This window comes from Crinia signifera, unplaced genomic scaffold (assembly GCF_055691185.1).
Source record: "Crinia signifera unplaced genomic scaffold, ASM5569118v1 HAP2_SCAFFOLD_510, whole genome shotgun sequence".
NCBI lineage: Eukaryota > Metazoa > Chordata > Amphibia > Anura > Myobatrachidae > Crinia > Crinia signifera.
Genome location: NW_028142403.1, coordinates 477 through 13096, shown reverse-complemented (window position 1 = coordinate 13096; position 12620 = coordinate 477). Strand labels below are relative to the sequence as shown.

Sequence of the window (12620 nt, the reverse complement as noted above, 5' to 3'; positions counted from 1 at the left end):
TATTTTATCACTTAATTTCTACCAAAGTAGGTGAAAATTATTATTTTCACTTACTTTTGTAGAAAATAAGTACCTCACAGCGGCAGGAACATCTCGTGCACCGTTTTCGGCTTTCACCCCCAACCATCACTCCGCGGCCGGAAGATTTCTTGCGCCGGTTCCAGCTTTCACACCCAAAAGCACCTCGTCGCGGCCAGAACATCTCATGCGTCGGTTCCGGCATCACTCCCCAAGCACCCTGCCAAGGTGGTGACATTTCATTCACAGGTAAATGCTTTCACCCTCCAGGCACATAGCTGAGTATGGAAAAAGTTATTTGCTGGTTTCGGTTTTCACACCCCAATCAAGTGTGATAGGGTACAGCGGTGTGAAAGTGGTATATTGAGCCTATATATTATCATTTTATTTCTACCAAAGTAGGTGAAAATTATTATTTTCACTCACTTTTGTAGAAAATAAGCACCTCACCCTCCAGGCACATAGATGCGTATGGAAAAAGTTATTTGCCAGTTCCGTTTTTCACACCCCAATCAAGTGTGATAGGGTACAGCAGTGCCAAAAAGGTATATGGGGCCTATATATTATCACTTCATTTCTACCAAAGTAGGTGAAAATTATTATTTTCACTTACTTTTGTAGAAAATAAGCACCTCACAGCGGCAGGAACATCTCATGCACCGTTTTCGGCTTTCACCCCCCAACCATCACGCCGCGGCCGGAACATTTCTTGCGCCGGTTCCGGCTTTCACTCCCAAAAGCACCTCGTCGCGGCCAGAACATCTCATGCGTCGGTTCCGGCTTTACTCCCCCAAGCACCCTGCCAAGGTGGTGACATTTCATTCACAGGTTCCAGCTTTCACCCTCCAGGCACATAGCTGAGTATGAAAAAAGTTATTTGCTGGTTTTGGTTTTCACACCCCAATCAAGTGTTATAGGGTACAGCGGTGTGAAAGTGGTATATTGAGCCAATATATTATCATTTTATTTTGACCAAAGTAGGTGAAAATTATTATTTTCACTCACTTTTGTAGAAAATAAGCACCTCACCTTCCAGGCACATAGCCGCGTATGGAAAAAGTTATTTGCCAGTTCCGGTTTTCACACCCCAATCAAGTGTGATAGGGTACAGCAGTGTGAAAAAGGTATATGGGGCCTATATATTATCACTTCATTTCTACCAAAGTAGGTGAAAATTATTATTTTCACTTACTTTTGTAGAAAATAAGCACCTCACAGCGGCAGGAACATCTCATGCACCGTTTTCGGCTTTCACCCCCCAACCATCACGCCGCGGCCGGAACATTTCTTGCGCCGGTTCCGGCTTTCACTCCCAAAAGCACCTCGTCGCGGCCAGAACATCTCATGCGTCGGTTCCGGCTTTACTCCCCCAAGCACCCTGCCAAGGTGGTGACATTTCATTCACAGGTTCCAGCTTTCACCCTCCAGGCACATAGCTGAGTATGGAAAAAGTTATTTGCTGGTTTTGGTTTTCACACCCCAATCAAGTGTGATAGGGTACAGCGGTGTGAAAGTGGTATATTGAGCCTATATATTATCATTTTATTTCGACCAAAGTAGGTGAAAATTATTATTTTCACTCACTTTTGTAGAAAATAAGCACCTCACCGTCCAGGCACATAGCCGCGTATGGAAAAAGTTATTTGCCAGTTCCGGTTTTCACACCCCAATCAAGTGTGATAGGGTACAGCAGTGTGAAAAAGGTATATGGGGCTCTATATATTTTATCACTTCATTTCTACCAAAGTAGGTGAAAATTATTATTTGCACTTACTTTTGTAGAAAATAAGTACCTCACAGCGGCAGGAACATCTCGTGCACCGTTTTCGGCTTTCACCCCCAACCATCACTCCGCGGCCGGAAGATTTCTTGCGCCGGTTCCAGCTTTCACACCCAAAAGCACCTCGTCGCGGCCAGAACATCTCATGCGTCGGTTCCGGCATCACTCCCCAAGCACCCTGCCAAGGTGGTGACATTTCATTCACAGGTAAATGCTTTCACCCTCCAGGCACATAGCTGAGTATGGAAAAAGTTATTTGCTGGTTTCGGTTTTCACACCCCAATCAAGTGTGATAGGGTACAGCGGTGTGAAAGTGGTATATTGAGCCTATATATTATCATTTTATTTCTACCAAAGTAGGTGAAAATTATTATTTTCACTCACTTTTGTAGAAAATAAGCACCTCACCCTCCAGGCACATAGATGCGTATGGAAAAAGTTATTTGCCAGTTCCGGTTTTCACACCCCAATCAAGTGTGATAGGGTATAGCAGTGCGAAAAAGGTATATGGGGCCTATATATTATCACTTCATTTCTACCAAAGTAGGTGAAAATTATTATTTTCACTTACTTTTGTAGAAAATAAGCACCTCACAGCGGCAGGAACATCTCATGCACCGTTTTCGGCATTCACCCCCCAACCATCACGCCGCGGCCGGAACATTTCTTGCGCCGGTTCCGGCTTTCACTCCCAAAAGCACCTCGTCGCGGCCAGAACATCTCATGCGTCGGTTCCGGCTTTACTCCCCCTAGCACCCTGCCAAGGTGGTGACATTTCATTTACAGGTTCCAGCTTTCACCCTCTAGGCACATAGCTGCTTATGGAGCAGGTTATTCGCCGTGTACAGTTTTCACACATCAATCAAGTGTGATAGGGTACAGCGGTGTGAAAGTGGTATATGGGGCCTATGTACTATCACTTAATTTTTATCAAAGTAGGTGAAAATTATTATATTCACCTACTTTAGTACAAAATAAGTATTCTTGACATTCAATAAAAAGGCAATGCAGACAATAGCACTGATATCTCCTGCACAGATATCAGTCCTGATTTGGCTCGCTGTCTGCATAAAATAATATAAGGACCTAAATTCATCAAACTTTAAACGTAATGTACGGGTCTATAACAAATATACACATTTGATAAACACGCATGTATGCCAGCAAGATATTATCGCGCCTCCTTACCTGTTGTGGGTAGCTGCTTCTGCCATCCGACGTTTGGAATATGCTGTAGCAAAAATGACGTCACAGTAGTCCAGAGATGTAGGTGGGTAAGTAGTTGACATCACAATTCATTCATGGAGAAGGTCTACCTGAAAAAAAGAAGAAGGAGGCGCGATAATATGTTCATGACATACATGAATATTTATTAATACTGTGTCTTACATCGTAACACTCATAAATGCAGTACTGTACAGACAACACAAGTCATCCTTATCAGTCCCTGCCCCAGTGATTGCAAATACGTGCTACAGCACATATTAGACCCTTAACTGTGGACCCGGCACTCAGTTTTACAAACTGAGCAGGTCCCGGGGTACGTACTTTGCAGCAGCCAGTCTTGAGGAGCTGTCAGGGACTATCACCCCCCAAGCACCTCACAGTGCCTGGAACATCTCATGCACCAGTTTAGGCTTTCACCCCCCTTCATGCACATCGCAAAAGCATGGCAATCTCATGCGCCAGATCTGGCACCTTGCCAAAGCACCTCGCCATGGCCGTAACATTTCATGCGCCGGTTCCGGCTTTCACTCCCAAAAGCACCTCGTCGCGGCCAGAACATCTCATGCGTCGGTTCCGGCTTTACTCCCCCAAGCACCCTGCCAAGGTAGTGACATTTCATTCACAGGTTCCAGCTTTCACCCTCCAGGCACATAGCTGAGTATGGAAAAAGTTAATTGCTGGTTTCGGTTTTCACACCCCAATCAAGTGTTATAGGGTACAGCGGTGTGAAAGTGGTATATTGAGCCTATATATTATCATTTTATTTCTACCAAAGTAGGTGAAAATTATTATTTTCACTCACTTTTGTAGAAAATAAGCACCTCACAGAGGCAGGAACATCTCATGCACCGTTTTCGGCTTTCACCCCCCAACCATCACGCCGCGGCCGGAACATTTCTTGCGCCGGTTCCGGCTTTCACTCCCAAAAGCACCTCGTCGCGGCCAGAACATCTCATGCGTCGGTTCCGGCTTCACTCCCCAAGCACCCTGCCAAGGTGGTGACATTTCATTCACAGGAAAATGCTTTCACCCTCCAGGCACATAGCTGAGTATGGAAAAAGTTATTTGCTGGTTTTGGTTTTCACACCCCAATCAAGTGTGATAGGGTACAGCGGTGTGAAAGTGGTATATTGAGCCTATATATTATCATTTTATTTCTACCAAAGTAGGTGAAAATTATTATTTTCACTCACTTTTGTAGAAAATAAGCACCTCACAGAGGCAGGAACATCTCATGCACCGTTTTCGGCTATCACCCCCCAACCATCACGCCGCGGCCGGAACATTTCTTGCGCCGGTTCCGGCTTTCACTCCCAAAAGCACCTCGTCGCGGCCAGAACATCTCATGCGTCGGTTCCGGCTTTACTCGCCCAAGCACCCTGCCAAGGTGGTGACATTTCTTTCACAGGTTCCAGCTTTCACCCTCCAGGCACATAGCTGAGTATGGAAAAAGTTATTTGCTGGTTTCGGTTTTCACACCCCAATCAAGTGTGATAGGGTACAGCGGTTTGAAAGTGGTATATTGAGTCCATATATTATCATTTTATTTCGACCAAAGTAGGTGAAAATTATTATTTTCACTCACTTTTGTAGAAAATAAGCACCTCACCCTCCAGGCACATAGCTGCGTATGGAAAAAGTTATTTGCCAGTTCCGGTTTCCACACCCCAATCAAGTGTGATAGGGTACAGCAGTGCGAAAAAGGTATATGGGGCCTATATATTATCACTTCATTTCTACCAAAATAGGTGAAAATTATTATTTTCACTTACTTTTGTAGAAAATAAGCACCTCACAGCGGCAGGAACATCTCATGCACTGTTTTCGGCTTTCACCCCCCAACCATCACGCCGCGGCCGGAACATTTCTTGCGCCGGTTCCGGCTTTCACTCCCAAAAGCACCTTGTCGCGGCCAGAACATCTCATGCGTCGGTTCCGGCTTTACTCCCCCAAGCACCCTACCAAGGTGGTGACATTTCATTCACAGGTTCATGCTTTCACCTTCCAGGCACATAGCTGAGTATGGAAAAAGTTATTTGCTGGTTTTGGTTTTCACATCCCAATCAAGTGTGATAGGGTACAGCGGTGTGAAAGTGGTATATTGAGCCTATATATTATCATTTTATTTCGACCAAAGTAGGTGAAAATTATTATTTTCACTCACTTTTGTAGAAAATAAGCACCTCACCCTCCAGGCACATAGCTGCGTATGGAAAAAGTTATTTGCCAGTTCCGGTTTTCACACCCCAATCAAGTGTGATAGGGTACAGCAGTGCGAAAAAGGTATATGGGGCCTATATATTATCACTTCATTTCTACCAAAATAGATGAAAATTATTATTTTCACTTACTTTTGTAGAAAATAAGCACCTCACAGCGGCAGGAACATCTCATGCACCGTTTTCGGCTTTCACCCCCCAACCATCACGCCGCGGCCGGAACATTTCTTGCGCCGGTTCCGGCTTTCACTCCCAAAAGCACCTCGTCGCGGCCAGAACATCTCATGCATCGGTTCCGGCTTTACTCCCCCAAGCACCCTGCCAAGGTGGTGACATTTCATTCACAGGTTCAAGCTTTCACCCTCCAGGCACATAGCTGAGTATGGAAAAAGTTATTTGCTGGTTTTGGTTTTCACACCCCAATCAAGTGTGATAGGGTACAGCGGTGTGAAAGTGGTATATTGAGCCTATATATTATCATTTTATTTCGACCAAAGTAGGTGAAAATTATTATTTTCACTCACTTTTGTAGAAAATAAGCACCTCACCCTCCAGGCACATAGCTGCGTATGGAAAAAGTTATTTGCCAGTTCCGGTTTTCACACCCCAATCAAGTGTGATAGGGTACAGCAGTGCGAAAAAGGTATATGGGGCCTATATATTATCACTTCATTTCTACCAAAATAGGTGAAAATTATTATTTTCACTTACTTTTGTAGAAAATAAGCACCTCACAGCGGCAGGAACATCTCATGCACCGTTTTCGGCTTTCACCCCCCAACCATCAAGCCGCGGCCGGAACATTTCTTGCGCCGGTTCCGGCTTTCACTCCCAAAAGCACCTTGTCGCGGCCAGAACATCTCATGCGTCGGTTCCGGCTTTACTCCCCCAAGCACCCTACCAAGGTGGTGACATTTCATTCACAGGTTCCAGCTTTCACCCTCCAGACACATAGCTGAGTATGGAAAAAGTTATTTGCTGGTTTTGGTTTTCACACCCCAATCAAGTGTGATAGGGTACAGTGGTGTGAAAGTGGTATATTGAGCCTATATATTATCATTTTATTTCGACCAAAGTAGGTGAAAATTATTATTTTCACTCACTTTTGTAGAAAATAAGCACCTCACCCTCCAGGCACATAGCCGCGTATGGAAAAAGTTATTTGCCAGTTCCGGTTTTCACACCCCAATCAAGTGTGATAGGGTACAGCAGTGTGAAAAAGGTATATGGGGCTCTATATATTTTATCACTTCATTTCTACCAAAGTAGGTGAAAATTATTATTTTCACTTACTTTTGTAGAAAATAAGTACCTCACAGCGGCAGGAACATCTCGTGCACCGTTTTCGGCTTTCACCCCCAACCATCACTCCGCGGCCGGAAGATTTCTTGCGCCGGTTCCAGCTTTCACACCCAAAAGCACCTCGTCGCGGCCAGAACATCTCATGCGTCGGTTCCGGCATCACTCCCCAAGCAACCTGCCAAGGTGGTGACATTTCATTCACAGGTAAATGCTTTCACCCTCCAGGCACATAGCTAAGTATGGAAAAAGTTATTTGCTGGTTTCGGTTTTCACACCCAATCAAGTGTGATAGGGTACAGCGGTGTGAAAGTGGTATATTGAGCCTATATATTATCATTTTATTTCGACCAAAGTAGGTGAAAATTATTATTTTCACTCACTTTTGTAGAAAATAAGCACCTCACCCTCCAGGCACATAGCCGCGTATGGAAAAAGTTATTTGCCAGTTCCGGTTTTCACACCCCAATCAAGTGTGATAGGGTACAGCAGTGTGAAAAAGGTATATGGGGCCTATATATTATCACTTCATTTCTACCAAAATAGGTGAAAATCATTATTTTCACTTAATTTTGTAGAAAATAAGCACCTCACAGCGGCAGGAACATCTCATGCACCGTTTTCGGCTTTCACCCCCCAACCATCACGCCGCGGCCGGAACATTTCTTGCGCCGGTTCCAGCTTTCACTCCCAAAAGCACCTCGTCGCGGCCAGAACATCTCATGCGTCGGTTCCGGCTTTACTCCACCGAGCACCCTGCCAAGGTGGTGACATTTCATTCACAGGTTCCAGCTTTCACCCTCCAGGCACATAGCTGAGTATGGAAAAAGTTATTTGCTGGTTTTGGTTTTCACACCCCAATCAAGTGTGATAGGGTACAGCGGTTTGAAAGTGGTATATTGAGTCCATATATTATCATTTTATTTCGAACAAAGTAGGTGAAAATTATTATTTTCACTCACTTTTGTAGAAAATAAGCACCTCACCGTCCAGGCACATAGCCGCGTATGGAAAAAGTTATTTGCCAGTTCCGGTTTTCACACCCCAATCAAGTGTGATAGGGTACAGCAGTGTGAAAAAGGTATATGGGGCTCTATATATTTTATCACTTCATTTCTACCAAAGTAGGTGAAAATTATTATTTTCACTTACTTTTGTAGAAAATAAGTACCTCACAGCGGCAGGCACATCTCGTGCACCGTTTTCGGCTTTCACCCCCAACCATCACTCCGCGGCCGGAAGATTTCTTGCGCCGGTTCCAGCTTTCACACCCAAAAGCACCTTGTCGCGGCCAGAACATCTCATGCGTCGGTTCCGGCATCACTCCCCAAGCACCCTGCCAAGGTGGTGACATTTCATTCACAGGTAAATGCTTTCACCCTCCAGGCACATAGCTGAGTATGGAAAAAGTTATTTGCTGGTTTCGGTTTTCACACCCCAATCAAGTGTGATAGGGTACAGCGGTGTGAAAGTGGTATATTGAGCCTATATATTATCATTTTATTTCTACCAAAGTAGGTGAAAATTATTATTTTCACTCACTTTTGTAGAAAATAAGCACCTCACCCTCCAGGCACATAGATGCGTATGGAAAAAGTTATTTGCCAGTTCCAGTTTTCACACCCCAATCAAGTGTGATAGGGTATAGCAGTGCGAAAAAGGTATATGGGGCCTATATATTATCACTTCATTTCTACCAAAGTAGGTGAAAATTATTATTTTCACTTACTTTTGTAGAAAATAAGCACCTCACAGCGGCAGGAACATCTCATGCACCGTTTTCGGCATTCACCCCCCAACCATCACGCCGCGGCCGGAACATTTCTTGCGCCGGTTCCGGCTTTCACTCCCAAAAGCACCTCGTCGCGGCCAGAACATCTCATGCGTCGGTTCCGGCTTTACTCCCCCTAGCACCCTGCCAAGGTGGTGACATTTCATTTACAGGTTCCAGCTTTCACCCTCTAGGCACATAGCTGCTTATGGAGCAGGTTATTCGCCGTGTACAGTTTTCACACATCAATCAAGTGTGATAGGGTACAGCGGTGTGAAAGTGGTATATGGGGCCTATGTACTATCACTTAATTTTTATCAAAGTAGGTGAAAATTATTATATTCACCTACTTTAGTACAAAATAAGTATTCTTGACATTCAATAAAAAGGCAATGCAGACAATATCACTGATATCTCCTGCACAGATATCAGTCCTGATTTGGCTCGCTGTCTGCATAAAATAATATAAGGACCTAAATTCATCAAACTTTAAACGTAATGTACGGGTCTATAACAAATATACACATTTGATAAACACGCATGTATGCCAGCAAGATATTATCGCGCCTCCTTACCTGTTGTGGGTAGCTTCTTCTGCCATCCGACGTTTGGAATATGCTGTAGCAAAAATGACGTCACAGTAGTCCAGAGATGTAGGTGGGTAAGTAGTTGACATCACAATTCATTCATGGAGAAGGTCTACCTGAAAAAAAGAAGAAGGAGGCGCGATAATATGTTCATGACATACATGAATATTTATTAATACTGTGTCTTACATCGTAACACTCATAAATGCAGTACTGTACAGACAACACAAGTCATCCTTATCAGTCCCTGCCCCAGTGATTGCAAATACGTGCTACAGCACATATTAGACCCTTAACTGTGGACCCGGCACTCAGTTTTACAAACTGAGCAGGTCCCGGGGTACGTACTTTGCAGCAGCCAGTCTTGAGGAGCTGTCAGGGACTATCACCCCCCAAGCACCTCACAGTGCCTGGAACATCTCATGCACCAGTTTAGGCTTTCACCCCCCTTCATGCACATCGCAAAAGCATGGCAATCTCATGCGCCAGATCTGGCACCTTGCCAAAGCACCTCGCCATGGCCGTAACATTTCATGCGCCGGTTCCAGCTTTCACTCCCAAAAGCACCTCGTCGCGGCCAGAAAATCTCATGCGTCGGTTCCGGCTTTACTCCCCCAAGCACCCTGCCAAGGTAGTGACATTTCATTCACAGGTTCCAGCTTTCACCCTCCAGGCACATAGCTGAGTATGGAAAAAGTTAATTGCTGGTTTCGGTTTTCACACCCCAATCAAGTGTTATAGGGTACAGCGGTGTGAAAGTGGTATATTGAGCCTATATATTATCATTTTATTTCTACCAAAGTAGGTGAAAATTATTATTTTCACTCACTTTTGTAGAAAATAAGCACCTCACAGAGGCAGGAACATCTCATGCACCGTTTTCGGCTTTCACCCCCCAACCATCACGCCGCGGCCGGAACATTTCTTGCGCCGGTTCCGGCTTTCACTCCCAAAAGCACCTCGTCGCGGCCAGAACATCTCATGCGTCGGTTCCGGCTTCACTCCCCAAGCACCCTGCCAAGGTGGTGACATTTCATTCACAGGAAAATGCTTTCACCCTCCAGGCACATAGCTGAGTATGGAAAAAGTTATTTGCTGGTTTTGGTTTTCACACCCCAATCAAGTGTGATAGGGTACAGCGGTGTGAAAGTGGTATATTGAGCCTATATATTATCATTTTATTTCTACCAAAGTAGGTGAAAATTATTATTTTCACTCACTTTTGTAGAAAATAAGCACCTCACAGAGGCAGGAACATCTCATGCACCGTTTTCGGCTATCACCCCCCAACCATCACGCCGCGGCCGGAACATTTCTTGCGCCGGTTCCGGCTTTCACTCCCAAAAGCACCTCGTCGCGGCCAGAACATCTCATGCGTCGGTTCCGGCTTTACTCGCCCAAGCACCCTGCCAAGGTGGTGACATTTCTTTCACAGGTTCCAGCTTTCACCCTCCAGGCACATAGCTGAGTATGGAAAAAGTTATTTGCTGGTTTCGGTTTTCACACCCCAATCAAGTGTGATAGGGTACAGCGGTTTGAAAGTGGTATATTGAGTCCATATATTATCATTTTATTTCGACCAAAGTAGGTGAAAATTATTATTTTCACTCACTTTTGTAGAAAATAAGCACCTCACCCTCCAGGCACATAGCTGCGTATGGAAAAAGTTATTTGCCAGTTCCGGTTTCCACACCCCAATCAAGTGTGATAGGGTACAGCAGTGCGAAAAAGGTATATGGGGCCTATATATTATCACTTCATTTCTACCAAAATAGGTGAAAATTATTATTTTCACTTACTTTTGTAGAAAATAAGCACCTCACAGCGGCAGGAACATCTCATGCACCGTTTTCGGCTTTCACCCCCCAACCATCAAGCCGCGGCCGGAACATTTCTTGCGCCGGTTCCGGCTTTCACTCCCAAAAGCACCTTGTCGCGGCCAGAACATCTCATGCGTCGGTTCCGGCTTTACTCCCCCAAGCACCCTACCAAGGTGGTGACATTTCATTCACAGGTTCCAGCTTTCACCCTCCAGACACATAGCTGAGTATGGAAAAAGTTATTTGCTGGTTTTGGTTTTCACACCCCAATCAAGTGTGATAGGGTACAGCGGTGTGAAAGTGGTATATTGAGCCTAAATATTATCATTTTATTTCGACCAAAGTAGGTGAAAATTATTATTTTCACTCACTTTTGTAGAAAATAAGCACCTCACCCTCCAGGCACATAGCCACGTATGGAAAAAGTTATTTGCCAGTTCCGGTTTTCACACCCCAATCAAGTGTGATAGGGTACAGCAGTGTGAAAAAGGTATATGGGGCTCTATATATTTTATCACTTCATTTCTACCAAAGTAGGTGAAAATTATTATTTTCACTTACTTTTGTAGAAAATAAGTACCTCACAGCGGCAGGAACATCTCGTGCACCGTTTTCGGCTTTCACCCCCAACCATCACTCCGCGGCCGGAAGATTTCTTGCGCCGGTTCCAGCTTTCACACCCAAAAGCACCTCGTCGCGGCCAGAACATCTCATGCGTCGGTTCCGGCATCACTCCCCAAGCAACCTGCCAAGGTGGTGACATTTCATTCACAGGTAAATGCTTTCACCCTCCAGGCACATAGCTAAGTATGGAAAAAGTTATTTGCTGGTTTCGGTTTTCACACCCCAATCAAGTGTGATAGGGTACAGCGGTGTGAAAGTGGTATATTGAGCCTATATATTATCATTTTATTTCGACCAAAGTAGGTGAAAATTATTATTTTCACTCACTTTTGTAGAAAATAAGCACCTCACCCTCCAGGCACATAGCCGCGTATGGAAAAAGTTATTTGCCAGTTCCGGTTTTCACACCCCAATCAAGTGTGATAGGGTACAGCAGTGTGAAAAAGGTATATGGGGCCTATATATTATCACTTCATTTCTACCAAAATAGGTGAAAATCATTATTTTCACTTAATTTTGTAGAAAATAAGCACCTCACAGCGGCAGGAACATCTCATGCACCGTTTTCGGCTTTCACCCCCCAACCATCACGCCGCGGCCGGAACATTTCTTGCGCCGGTTCCAGCTTTCACTCCCAAAAGCACCTCGTCGCGGCCAGAACATCTCATGCGTCGGTTCCGGCTTTACTCCACCGAGCACCCTGCCAAGGTGGTGACATTTCATTCACAGGTTCCAGCTTTCACCCTCCAGGCACATAGCTGAGTATGGAAAAAGTTATTTGCTGGTTTTGGTTTTCACACCCCAATCAAGTGTGATAGGGTACAGCGGTTTGAAAGTGGTATATTGAGTCCATATATTATCATTTTATTTCGACCAAAGTAGGTGAAAATTATTATTTTCACTCACTTTTGTAGAAAATAAGCACCTCACCCTCCAGGCACATAGCTGCGTATGGAAAAAGTTATTTGCCAGTTCCGGTTTCCACACCCCAATCAAGTGTGATAGGGTACAGCAGTGCGAAAAAGGTATATGGGGCCTATATATTATCACTTCATTTCTACCAAAATAGGTGAAAATTATTATTTTCACTTACTTTTGTAGAAAATAAGCACCTCACAGCGGCAGGAACATCTCATGCACCGTTTTCGGCTTTCACCCCCCAACCATCACGCCGCGGCCGGAACATTTCTTGCGCCGGTTCCGGCTTTCACTCCCAAAAGCACCTTGTCGCGGCCAGAACATCTCATGCGTCGGTTCCGGCTTTACTCCCCCAAG

At 44.8% G+C, this 12620-nt stretch overlaps 1 long non-coding RNA gene across 3 annotated transcripts in view; it reads right to left on the bottom strand.

The window, feature by feature from the left end:
- The window catches only part of LOC146055637 (uncharacterized), a 29805-nt gene extending 18757 nt beyond the window's left edge, over positions 1-11048 (bottom strand). For 2 of the 3 annotated variants that reach the window (XR_014468810.1, XR_014468812.1), the window contains exon 1: positions 2987-8141. This is a non-coding gene — a long non-coding RNA (uncharacterized LOC146055637). Of the gene's footprint in view, positions 1-2986; positions 8142-8889 lie in introns of those variants that run through there. The other variant, XR_014468811.1, reaches the window with a different exon arrangement.
- Positions 11049-12620: the final 1572 nt, after the last annotated feature.